The 13,265-nt window shown below is 38.0% G+C and overlaps 3 non-coding genes across 3 annotated transcripts; 2 read left to right on the forward strand and 1 right to left on the reverse strand.

The window, feature by feature from the left end:
* Positions 1 to 1,811: 1,811 nt before the first annotated feature.
* TRNAA-AGC (transfer RNA alanine (anticodon AGC)) lies at positions 1,812 to 1,884 on the forward strand. The gene has a single exon. It is a non-coding gene; the product is annotated as a tRNA-Ala (tRNA).
* Positions 1,885 to 2,813: 929 nt separating this feature from the next.
* Positions 2,814 to 2,886, reverse strand: TRNAA-AGC (transfer RNA alanine (anticodon AGC)). The gene has a single exon. It is a non-coding gene; the product is annotated as a tRNA-Ala (tRNA).
* An 8,589-nt stretch (positions 2,887 to 11,475) lies between these two features.
* TRNAA-AGC (transfer RNA alanine (anticodon AGC)) lies at positions 11,476 to 11,548 on the forward strand. Its single transcript has one exon. It is a non-coding gene; the product is annotated as a tRNA-Ala (tRNA).
* Positions 11,549 to 13,265: the final 1,717 nt, after the last annotated feature.

Genomic DNA, 13,265 nt, shown 5'->3' on the forward strand with positions numbered 1-13,265 from the left:
TGAAGTGATCTGTGTTAAATGAAAGTATGCGGACACAAAGCCTTCACAGCTGAAATACCCTAGAGAAATGAAAAAATTGAATTAAGAAGGTCAGGTTATTTTCAGCCACATAGGTAAGGAAGTTCTCCCAATCGAGTGGAGAAATTAGAAAGTTTTACTCACCATCTTACATGAAAACTTAGCCATCACAACAAATTCAAGATCACAAAACAACAGGCTGTTGATTATACAAAATACGCACTTTAATCACTGAAAATAGTACTATTGAAGAGGTCTTTCCTCACCCTTATCTGACTTTAGCATCAAATAAACTGTTTTTCTGTGAGCTAAACTGTGCAAGCTTTAGGCCTTTTCAGTGGCAGCAGACTGAGGTAAAAATAGGGAGAGGTAATCTGCCATTTTCATACTGGCACAGACTGCACAGGATAGATAAACAAAACTGTACATAGAGCTGAACCTTGTGAAACATGATATGGGAAAGATCCCAGGGTGCAGTGAGCCATCACTGAGACTACGATATGCCTGTGAGAAGGACTGAAACCACTTTTGTATGTTTGTTTTTCCCCTACAATTTACTCCAGTGAAGTAGATAAAGTCAGTTACAATATATTGCAAGAAACAGTAAGAACAAATCCTCATTTATTGTTGTGCAGAGATTGAGGTAAGGCAGGAGAATAATTAAATTCTAAGAGAATATTTGCAGCGATACTAGGGTTTTAGTTTCACATCTTGGGCACATCTGGATTGTGCTAGATTTGAAGTAGTAACTTTAGACAAGTTGTAACTAGCTGATGCTTAATTTTGTAATTTATTTTCTTTTGACTAGAGGCTGTCAATCCAGTAAGTTAAATCCATTACAGAAAACCACCAGCACATGCATTGTTGCATTACTGCACACGTTTTACTTCACTAGCAGAACTTACTTTTCTGCATTTAAACAGCAAGTGAGAAATCTTTCATTATGCCATTTTCATTGTCTTTGTTGTTTAATAGTGTATCAGTGTAACCACTCTCACTGTAAACTACATTTTTGTTCTTTAAACCCAGAAAGTTCCCTGATTTAATAACCTGTGACTAGAGCTTTGTCAATGTGCTTCTTACAGCAATGTCATTTAGTACGACTACACTTGAATTTTTACATTTCTGAAGTGTTTTTAGGAACTTTTATTTATATTTATTTATATATATATATAAAAAATAAATATATAAATAAATAAAAACACCCATATATTTAAGATGCAATACAATTTTAACTGAATCATCAAAGTCAATACAAAAATGTAGAAGTATCTAGGATATAACTTAGGAAGGTATAAATAAATGCTTTCTCTCCACAAACTACAATAAATACGAACTTTTAAGCTATTATATTTCTCATTTACATACAGCTAATTAGAAAATAAAGTTGGAAAAGAAAATAAAGAGATTTGAAAAACACAGTGAAGAAAAATCTTATTGCCCTTCAATGACTTCTAACAGTATACTTTCTAGATTTACAAGTATTTTGGTATCTGCATTTTAAGAGAGGCAAAAAAGAAAAAAATAGTTCTCCTTCCCGAATAAACACTAGAGGAGGTTTTGTTCAGGAAAGTAAGTACTGTTTTATCAAAGTAACATAGCAGAAAATGCATCAGTACTACTGCTTCTCATGCGTCAAGTGAGTATTCTTTTACACTAACAGGCTTTCCACATAAATACAATGATGATTCAGTGTTATTAAACAAGCAGACTGACTCAACAAAGTAATTACATCGAAAGCGGCCAAGGTATGATTCAGCAGAAGTAAATCTGCCCTTGATGTCACAAAGCAAGGGGAATTAGCTCAAATGGTAGAGCGCTCGCTTAGCATGCGAGAGGTAGCGGGATCGATGCCCGCATTCTCCAGTGTTTTGAGAGTGAGTATGTATGGTAATGTAAGATTTTCTTCCATAAACTGTTCAGGTTTCTGAAAGAAAATATACATAGCTAGTAATATACACCATTTCATACAGCAACAAAAACAAAACAAAAATCTCAATTAGCAGACTACACTTGTGAGCTCTCTGAAAATGAAACAGAAAAACTAAGGTTGTTATTCTGTAATACATGAAATAAAATTAACTTCTGTCCCTTACAAGTGTGCTGAATGTTAATGTGAGCATTTTTTATATTTTTTTAGCTTTTAATTATATTAAAAGTTAGAGAAATTGTCTATAAGAAGTAAAAGTATGTGTTGTCTATATAATCACCAGCTCACTATAGAATTTCTGTCTCTCCAGCTCCCTTGCACTTGTTGAAGCTAGAATGGGCATGACAGACTTGTTCCTAAGCCGAGTTTCAACTGACATTCAATTTCTCACAGTTTCACTCAATTTCTTCTTCAACTCCATATAAGAAAATAATTTGCACTTTAAAAAAAAAAATGCTCATCTTTGATCAACATTAACAACTGAAAATATTCTATTTCTATGCACTATTGAGCATGTGCTTTTTAAAATTGATTAATTTTAATGCTTACAAAACTGCCACAGAAAAATACATCTAAATTTAAAAAAACCCCACAACCTAAGGTAGTATATACAGAGCACTAAAACTATATCACAGCCAAAAATCAGAAAAAACGGTGGTATCTGTCGGTGCGCTATTGTTTCATTCCTTAAAACCCATCAACAGGAATTTCTTTCGTTTCTGTGCAGGCAATTACCCTAACTTTAGACAAAACAGAAGTTTACAAGCTGTTCTTTTCCAAAACAGCAAAAAAATTACAACTGGTAACCGAATAAATGAAGTATAGTTCACAGTGGCAAGAAAAAGTTACACTTAGAAGTAGAAAATGGAGAATGCGGGCATCGATCCCGCTACCTCTCGCATGCTAAGCGAGCGCTCTACCATTTGAGCTAATTCCCCCTGTGACTTATACTTTCTGTTTACTGTCACTTGGTACTTTCGTCTTTCTCACTGACAGAACAACACAACAAATGATACTGAAATTTGATCTGCTGTCTCAAGTTCAAACAAAACTTTCTACCAGAAATCGATTTGTTTTTTATCCAAGTATCACACTGGTAGCTGGGCAATCAGACTCCACTGCTCATGTTCTAATCCCCTACCGAAGTTTATGGTAGGCAATAACAGAACACAACTTTTCAGTGAAATGCAGAAACAATTTGGTCTTTCTTAAAGTACACTGCTTTTGACAGCCTTAGTGGGAATTTTGCCTAACACGAAACCTGGACTCCTTGATGTAACAGCATGTGTTTTATTCAGCTAAGCTGCATCTGGACAACAGAAGGTCTGTGTTTCCAAGCAACTGTAGATTTATGTTCGCACCAAACAATTACGACTGTTTAGAGAAATATGGATATAAAGATTATGTTTTTCTAAAACAGATTTTTCCTATTTATAATCCCTAGGTTGAAGAGAATCAGCTAAATGACTTTACTCATTTCCAGATTTTACAATATAATAGATGTGACTGAATAGGTAGAGTTCTTCCAGTTCTTTCTCTGGTGCAATGGAGTTCTGGGCCCAGGTTATATAAAGGGAAAAAAAAAAGCACCCAGGCAAACAGAACAATGGGAAACAAAGTAATAGTTCACATTATCTATCTTTATTTCTCAGGAATTTTTAAGGTGTGACTATATCACTACATCATAGAATGGTTTAGGCTGGAAGGGACCTTAAAGATCAGCCAGCTCCAACCCTTCTGCCATGGGCAGGGACACCTCCCACTAGACCGACAGACACAGACACTCACACATACATATAAAAATCAAGAATACATAATTAAAATGTAAAAAAAAAATAAAAATCATGGCTATAATGAAACAGCAGTGAAAATTCTGTTCAGTGCTTGCTCTGCAAGATCAGAGTCAGAAAACACAAAGAATGTACGGTGTCCAATGTTTCCTGTTATTAGAAGTTTTGTACTAGAGTCATCTTTCTTTGAAAGTAGCATTTAGAGACGAAAAAGAAAATAACTCTTTATGATTTCACACTCTCATAAAATAAAGCAAGCAAAAATCTTAAAAACACCTATATTATAAAACAAACAGAACCCTTCTAATTGTATTTGCATTAGGCTTGTACGAACACATCCCAGACAGGAACAGGGTTTCATCATGCCAGCTTTTGAATGGTAAAGCACATCTACAGGGCTTAATTAAGGGGAGCCCCAAACAGGCTTACAACTGCACACAAAATGGCAAGTACTGCTGCCTAAACTTTTTAATTTGTTACTAAGCACTGGTAGTCTTAGGGCTTTAACACAGCAAGTAGAGGAAAATTTACTTAAAAACAAAATTTACTTAAAACCCAGAACTAACTATAAATTAAGCAGTGACAAAATATCCTATGGACGGCTACAGTACGTTTAATTCATTCTTTTAAATAGCCTAACCTTCAAGTTGATAGCTTTATCATTAAAATTAAACAAATATATGTCTCCAGTTCTGTACCCAAATCTGTATTTAAAGCATCAAAGGAAATGTGTTCTGGACCTCAGGAATAATTTCATGGAAAATCAGTATCAAAATATGGAATTAGGGAACAAAATCAACACCCTCCTTTGGGGCAAACTAAACAAACCAAAAAAAAATTGTACTGTGAATCACACAAAAAGCCACACAGCAGGTCCGTCAGTGAAAAGAAACCTCCTCCCAGAACTACTTCTGTTCTTAATGGCCACAATAAGAATAAAACTTCAGTTGTTGATGAAGATTTCATTGATTGTTCACAACATTTTGTCTCCATTTTACCACCATTCATCATTTTGTACCCAAAACCACATGACAAAACCATGCTAAAAACCAACCCCAACAACTAACCAACAAAAATAAAGAAACTCATCAAAAAACAATGTAGAAAAATTTCCTACTTTTAGTAATATTTGCCGCTGCTATTACCTTGTTCGAAGAAAATTAGTGGTCTACCTAGAAGGTACAAAACGCTGTAATACCGATCAAAGAATCAACATTGGAAACAGCTTACCCAGACAACCTAAGTAACTTCAATCAGCATTAGCAGCCACAACAGCAGCTTGCAAGGGCCCAAAGTAATTCATATTAAATACGCTGCTTTTCTAAGAAGTAGAAAACCATAACATTCTTTGTGTGTATTTACCATTTTGGCATTTAAGTTACCCTAGTGCTAAGGAGACAATGATCTCAGCTCAGAGGGAGACCAGATTATCCTTTTGTGCTGCTCTTTGGGATCTCTACATGGACCACACAAAAATCACCATCATGATTTCAACTCATAACATCCCATACTTGAGAGCAAAGTTGCAAGTACTGAGCAAGACATCTGAGTTATCATTCTCTTTCTCTAAAAAGATCAATGGGCTTTAAATTGCTGTCCAGATAATCAAAAGGCTTCCAGATATGCAGAGATTTCATTATGTTTCCAAATGGGAAAACGGTAAGTAATGTGTTAATACAATTATGCATTTTGGTTCGTTTTTTAGGAAAATGGCTGTATTCACATCACAACTTCCTTCTCTGATTTTTTTGGAAGACCCGATATCTCTACCATAATGGTTTCAAAAAAGTTTCAGCCTCATAGGGTTCATGTACCATGCCCTCCTTGAACTAACTAAGATGGCAATACAGAAAAACTGTATTACTCACTTTATATGCTATCCAGATTCAGATACCCCTTCCAAACAAAGTGTTTAATAATAGTAAAAAAAATCTGTTACAAAAGCAGTGAGATTGACTATGCCTGAATCCAAATGGATTTGCAACCTTTGTCTTCTAAATCACTACTGTAACAATCCCAGTTTTCTCCACATTCCCTGTAACTCCAGAAAGGAGAGAATGTGTGCTGGTTATGCCTTGAGCTCTGTGCAGGCCACCTGGCTAATAGGCTATCATTAAACAGCACATACAGCATTTTCCTCATGTTCCTTTAGAGGAACATCGCCTTCCACAAAACACTGCACGATTTATTTATCTTTCAGATTTTTATCCATCTTTCAGTTTTGGTCCAAAAGTTAACAGAGATGGGAGTCACGAAGATTTCCCTAATTTAGAAGAAGATTCAAGAAGATTAAGATTCCTACATCCTGTGGATTTTACTAAGGAACATAACATCTACTCACTAAATAAGAATTTCTCCAGAATAGAGAAGTTTCAAGAACAATAACCTCCTCCAAACAAACAAAACAGAAAAAGGCCCAAAAAACTGGTTATATAGTGATCTGAAAAATACTTTTGGCTGCGATGTTCAAAGATTAGAGGTTTCAGGTACACGGAACTCTCTGAAATTCAGTGTATGTTTAGCATCGGACAATTTAGGTCCGTATGAAAATTTGAGAGCTTGCCTTTTTTAGATTTGTACACCACCATACTATGCAGCCATTTCAGAATTAGAACAGAGAAACCAGACCAGAGCTGCATTCACTGATGAAGCTACCTGCTTACAGTGTACTCAGAACACGTGTATAGCACAAAAACATCACAACCCAGCTGAATTAAAAACACGGACATTTAAGTTAGCACCCATTTCTACAAGTTCTTCAGTCCATGTTATCCTCTGATTTGATTCTTTCACTTCTTTCTTGGGCTCAATGATACACCCAGTGAACTCTGTCTGAAGAGTATGAGAAGAGAAAGAGAACAACAGCTATCAAATTTTTACTACCACAGCGTAAGCCTGGTGGTGTGGCAGATGCTGAGAGCGGTCGAAGGAGAGCTGGAGCCTGAGTCATGGCAGCACAGTACAGCAGTGGCAGCGCCCCAGAAGAGCCCACAAAACCACCCCCGGCTCCTGAGAAGCAGCATCGTCAGCTCCACCTCCTCCTTCAGGCAAGCACCCCCCAGGCCTCAAAACTGGATTTCGTGAGACCCACTAAGATGACCATCACGACCAGAAATACCCCTGAGTAAAAGGCTACAAACCAAACCTCCTCCGGAGCTTTGCCTTCCGACAGTCCCAATCCCTCGCTCCCTGCGGCCGACAACAACCTCCACAGCGCTCGCCCCGGACCCGCAGGTTCCCGCCTTCCCGCCCCCTCAGGGCCCGGCCTCCTCAGCCCCGCCCCCTGCTAGAACCTTCTGCGGCGGCGCGTGATCCCCCCCAGCGGCCGCTCTCTCCTCACGGGCAGCTGGCATCCCTGCCCTGCCTCCCTTTTTCTTCTTCTTTACATATAGATGGTGTGGTGAAGAGGCTGTGCTGGGAGGTTTGCTGCCGTGTGAATGGGGAAATGTCATAGCTCGGTCTCCTCCTCCTCCTCCTCCTCGAGGCTGCCGTTGGGTAAGTCCTCAAAAGAAAAGCCTCGCCCGAGTGGTGAGCCTGCCCGGTGGCTAGCTCCGGTGGTCCCTTCGAGCTGCCCAGCACTAAAATTACCTGCTCCGTCTTTGGGGGGAGAAGGCAGTGTTGGAATGCGAGGATTTTGTCCTAGGTTTCCCAGATGTGATGCGTGTAAGTTGTAGGAGTAACATCTGAGGGTGTGTGTGCCTTTAAATGAATGTAAATGTGGGTTTTTTTTCAGTATGTAAATTCATAATTAGGATTATGCTCATGCATTTTCCTAGGCATTGCTTTGAGAGTGAATGCTGGAAAAAGTAATTAAAAATATGTATATTGATCTTTGTTTAAGGAGGACAGAGTTCTTATGTTACAGCCACGTTCCTAGTAGTTTCTAGCAGTTGAGGGTATGACTCTTAAATAACTTGGATATACAATATATGTTTTTCTGTTATTTTCCTTCTTCTTTTTCTGTAATGAAAAACTTCAGACTGGTTTGCAACTGTAAAAGCTTCTCCTGTCTTAGAAAAAATCATGGCCTTTGAACCTTTGACACCAGACATCAGACTGACTGCTAGCAAGAAAAGACAGTTTCACTATAGGGTAGGAAAACCCGCTTTTAATCTGTCCTGCTAGCAGATTTGATGAAATTGTGTAGGATAAGCTGCTCCAGCTTGCTCCCTTCTTTCTCAGTTTGTTGGAGCCTCTGAAAGTTTTGGGAATAACTCATCTCCTCCACATTTGTAACTTTATCTTTGTGTATTGCTAAATATTTTTCCTGAAAAAAAGTAAAAGAAGGAAAAATGGAAATTCGGAAAATTTCTCTTTAGGCAAGAGTTGAGCTGGTTATCTGATGGCAAAGCTAATGCCTTTCTGCAGCTCATCAGTGCTCCTTTTGCTAAACATTGTTTATAAAATCACAGCTACTTCAACACTTCTGAGGTGAACAAAAAGGTTATGAAAAGATATTAATGGTATTAAGATTAATGGTATACCAGATCAGTGCAGACTTTGATTTACCAGTCATTTAAGATTATAGCAGCATTTGAATTGATAGTAGCCATCTCTAAAACAACTTTCTGTGAGGAAAGCTTTATCTTTCTGAAGATAAATCAAAAATAAAATTATTTTTTTTAAAAAATCCCTTTATTTTAGAATAATAATACCCAACCAGGAAGTTACTCAGGAATGTGGTCTAAATATGCTCTTTGTCATCACTGCTAAAAATGATAGGCCTTCACCAGGGAATAATTAGTGTTGGTTAACTACCTCACTCTAAATTCCTACAGATGGTCAAGTAAGCAGGTGCTGTTAGGCCCAGATGAGAGTCCAAAGGTGGTTGATTCTGCACAAATAAGACTACATGAAAAACACATGTACCTTAATTCAGTTAGATTTTTTGTACTGCAATTTCCATTATGAATTAAATGCTTGCAATAAGAAGGGTTCCCCAAGTGAGAAGTAGGGTTGTGGCTTTTGTAGCTTTCCTTGTAACTATCTGAAGACTGCACTTGTGGGTTATGTGCAGCTGATGATGCCTTTCAGGGGGTCTGCGTAAGCTTCGTGTTAACAGTAGTTGATCAGTTGTTTTAATTAACTTTCAGAAAGGAACTTTAGAGATACAGAAAGCTATAAAGTTTTCCGGTCAGTGTTTTCAACACAGAAAATATGCAGAATCTTCTGTGCATGTTCTAGCAACTGCCATAGAAAAATGAATTATTTATATGGCAAAGATCTCCCCTTCTTTCACAAGTGTTACGAATACTTAAATTTCATGCTGGTTTTAATCTTTAAAACAGTCTGCAAACATTAAAAAAAACTATACACAATCATTCACTCACCTTAAAAAAAAAAAAAAAAAACATATTTTTTAACTTTGGCTGGTATAGCTTTAGTATTAAAAAAAAAAAGCAGCATCTAGCATAGCTTAAACTTACAGATGTCCATAAATCCTCAGCAGCTTTATTTGTAATTATTACTCGCACCGTTCATGCTTCTAGAGAGCTGACAGATAACTATGGTTTTGTCTGAATACCATTATTCTTTCTTCTCCTTTTATTTGGGCTGGCACCATCAGGAAATCTGTAACAAATCAACACTAAAGCGTGTCAGGCACTGAGTGAATGTTGCTGTGCAGGGTAAAGACAGTGGGTTACTTTCAGGTGTTCCTACTTTGCCTTGTCACCTGCCAAAGCAGCCAGCTCCGGGAGCAACTGAATTTGTACATCTGCTTCCCTGGAGGTGTTCAAGGCCAGATTGGATGGGGCTTTGAGCAACCTGGTCTAGTGGAATGTGTCCATGCCCATGGCAGGAGTGTTGGAACTAGGTGATCCTTAAGGTCCCTTCCAACTCTAACCATTTTATGTACTGTAGTTCCAAGCCATCCATCACATGTCAGAGCTAATGTACATAAACCAGCAGATTCAGTGTCACCAGAAGCCAGTAAGACAATGTGAAAACAAGCCAGGCCAGTTAGAAACCAGTCCGGTAGCAATCTTACCTCCATTCATGTTCTGGTTTGATTTCCACGTAGCCTGACTGAGATGTGATGGATGAGTAACACCTCCCATTCTGCTGTCATACTCCTGTGGTGTGAGAAATGTGTCTTAACTTAGCAAAGAGTCATCGTCTGGTGTAGTGCTGACAGCACAGGAACAATCCCCTCTGTAAATGAAGAAATTTAAGCAACAGTCAGAACGTCACTGTGTGGTAGATGATGGGCTGTATAATTTGGCTGCTTATGCAAGGGTACATAGAGTCTACAGAGAGGAGGAGGAGTGCATGCTACCACATCAAATCAGGTAGGTTCGTAAACTCTCTTCACCCTACAGAGAACCAGAGTCGCCATTCCCTCCCTGAGTATATTGCTGTATACATGGCAGCAAGCTTATGTTTCAAAGAGATACACAAGAAACTTCCATTGTTAAAACAACAGGGAGGGGGAAGCTGTACAGTCAAACGCAGCCTGCATTTGGCTGAGGTCTGAAACCCAGGGTCCATCAGCTATGTTCAAGTGCAGGTTGTTACAAACTCCAGCACATCGTGATTGAGCTCAAGCGTGATGCTGTTCTGCTGACTCCCTGGTCCCACACCCGCTTCCTTCTTGTTTCAGGCTATGTGCTGGGCTCAGGGAAGGAGGGGATGGAAGAGAGGGGTGGGTGGCAGGGAGACTGGGAAATACTGAGGACAAGGGCCTATGCATAGGGTAGAGGCACCGCGGCCCCATGCAGGCACTGGCCCTCCTGCCCTTCATGGTGAGGAGCAGCGGGGTGGTGGGCTGGGCTGGGCTGGGGGTGTGGGTGGGCCTGTTCATTAAGTTGCTGTAATTGTTCCAACTTTCTGAGAAATGTTGGGAGAGGAATTTGTGCAATCAGGATTTTTTTCCAAATGCACCAGTTGAGCTAGTAGTAATAGATAGCTATCACTCTCAATCTGCGTTTTGAGTTAAATATGTGCTGTATGCAAGTAAAGGTGACAATTATTATGTTAAAAATGGACTGTTGCTATACGTCATTACGTTCCTGGTCTGTGATGTAGGTTTTATGCTTGGCGTCAAGTCATGCAAGCATTTGTCATGCTTGTGTGTGTTCATTTTTCAAAAATTCGGTGTTTTAAGGCTGTTAAAAGTAATGTATTGTATAAGTGCATTTGGTGAGGTAATAAATAAGGAAAAATAAGCTAATAAGGAAAATACAGGTATGTTTTAATTTGATTTGACTGTCACGCCAGAGAAGGCAGACACCTATCAAAAGGATGTGTCTGTATATCTATATACACATATATATGTATAAGTTTTGACTACAGAAATCTGTTTCAGTCAGGTATATAATATTGTTTCACTCATTAAACATTTCTTGGACCAGTTTTTTCATGTGTATGTCTTGAAAACTGGAAAGAACATGGGTTTCCTTGTTGAATTTGGAACAGTTGTTCAATAAAAGTTTGGTTTTTTTTTCAATAAGACATTTGGTTTCATGTAAATAGCTTGAGCTTTTGAAGAGCTTCTTGCATGAAAATGACTAAATAATAAAGACTTGCGTTGCAAAAGAGATGAATAAGGTTTTTTCTGGTAGTGTATACACTGAAAGATGTATTGCATGATTCCAGCTGTGAGTTGCAGTCAGTTGTTGGTGAGTGGAAGGAATGACTCAGCAAGAAACAATGAATTTATAATTGAAAGTAGTTGTTTTGTAGTTCTCAGTAAGTCTGAAATGTCCAACTGTAAGTTTCACAGTTTTTTTTTCAGGTGGGGAATTAGCTCAAATGGTAGAGCGCTCGCTTAGCATGCGAGAGGTAGCGGGATCGATGCCCGCATTCTCCAGTGTATGTTTTCAACATTTATTTAATTATAAACCAAACTGCAGCATGTAAAAATATTTTCTATCTACACCAAATGTGAAAAAACGTTAACACATTGTTTTGAATATTTCATTTTTATCTTTTCAAAATCATATATTTGTTCTTTTGCATATGGGGAGGAAAAAAACACAATCCTTGCATGAAAAAATGAAACTTACTGACATTTTAATACAATAATAAATGACAGGAACAAATTATAGAGAAAAGCGAGTGTTTTTTTTTTTATGTGCCCTTAAACCTTTGGTTTATGATTTCATTAGTTAAATTTATATTTGATATTATATTTTAGTGTATAGTTTATGAAATTTAGTATTTCTGCTGTGACTAATACTCTTATTTTTGTTCTATTTTGTTTGTGTAGGCTATTTATTAGAAGCAATGGGCTAGAATATTCTATAATTGTCACTCCTGGCAGCAAGATTATGTCCTTTGCTTGTGAATTTTCACATCATTTCACATTCACATTTTCCATGAAGTATCATGGAAATTTTCTCTGTAAATCTATGCTTGCACATTTTAAGTCTTCATAAGATTTTTTTTATTATTATTCTAATCTTATTTTTTTACTAGTCCATTCAGGTATTTAACTGCTTGTACTTACAGGTTGAGGCAACATGAGGAAACGAACAAAATGTACTTCCTATAAATACAGTGAATTTGTGCAGTCAGGATCTTGGAAGCACACATACTAAAATAAATAGAAATCAGGAAATAAAAACTATGAATTGGGTTTCAAGTTAAGGAAGGAGGAGATACTGTGCTGCATGGATGTGCAAGTAGCACCTGTGGAGAAAATAAAGGTGCTCGAAGAGCCTCCCATGACATGACAAGAAAGGAGTTAACCTCTGAATGGATGGGATGGAAATTGACTTTGCTTATTTCTCTTGTATTCTCCGTGTACTGGAGAGAAAAGAGGTCTTGTAACTTTAAGACTGCTAAATGCTTGTCATTAAAATGAAGCCTATTGGAGAGAAGCATGTTACGGTCTTCAAGAGTCCTCTCTGGGCTCAGGTAATGATTTAAATGTCCATTTGCTTGGAATGAAACTCTGTAGTAGTTTTCTATGTCATTATTATTACTTCTGTGTTTTCTGTGTTTCTGTTGTTGCTTAATACCTGTCACTTTCTGTGCTTTTAAAAAGGATGAGTAATGCTGCTCTTCTTGGCTAATCAGACCCAAGTTGTGCACAGTTGAAATGAAAGAATTCAGTGAGGCTCTGTACAGGTCCAGTCTGCGGTCGCTTGCAGAACTACAGCTTCTGACTGTAAGCTCTCTAGACTAATGACCGTTCATTACATTTACGCCCAGCTTTCTGTAATGGGTCTCTTCTGTCTGTTAGGACTTGTAAATGCACCATGATATGAATAGAAGTGAGAGCTTTGTCTTATACCATGTGGTGTTTTTTGTCCCTACTTCTGTAGGCAGACTTACGTCCCCTCTAATACTGTGTTTAAATGAGTTAAACTGATCTGTTGGTCTTTCTGTGAAAAATAATTTTCTTGTACTAGACTTTCTGGAAGATACTGTTGTCCTATGTCTGTGTGTGTTGTAGTCTGAGAAAGGGGAATAATTATTCCTTACTTGTGTTTTATCAATACTTTGTTCCAAATATTACTTAAAGGATGGGATGGAGCTTGGGAATCATCACTAGCAACTCTGGAGACAGTGCTTTACAGCAA

Source organism: Chroicocephalus ridibundus, chromosome 2, assembly GCF_963924245.1.
Source record: "Chroicocephalus ridibundus chromosome 2, bChrRid1.1, whole genome shotgun sequence".
NCBI lineage: Eukaryota > Metazoa > Chordata > Aves > Charadriiformes > Laridae > Chroicocephalus > Chroicocephalus ridibundus.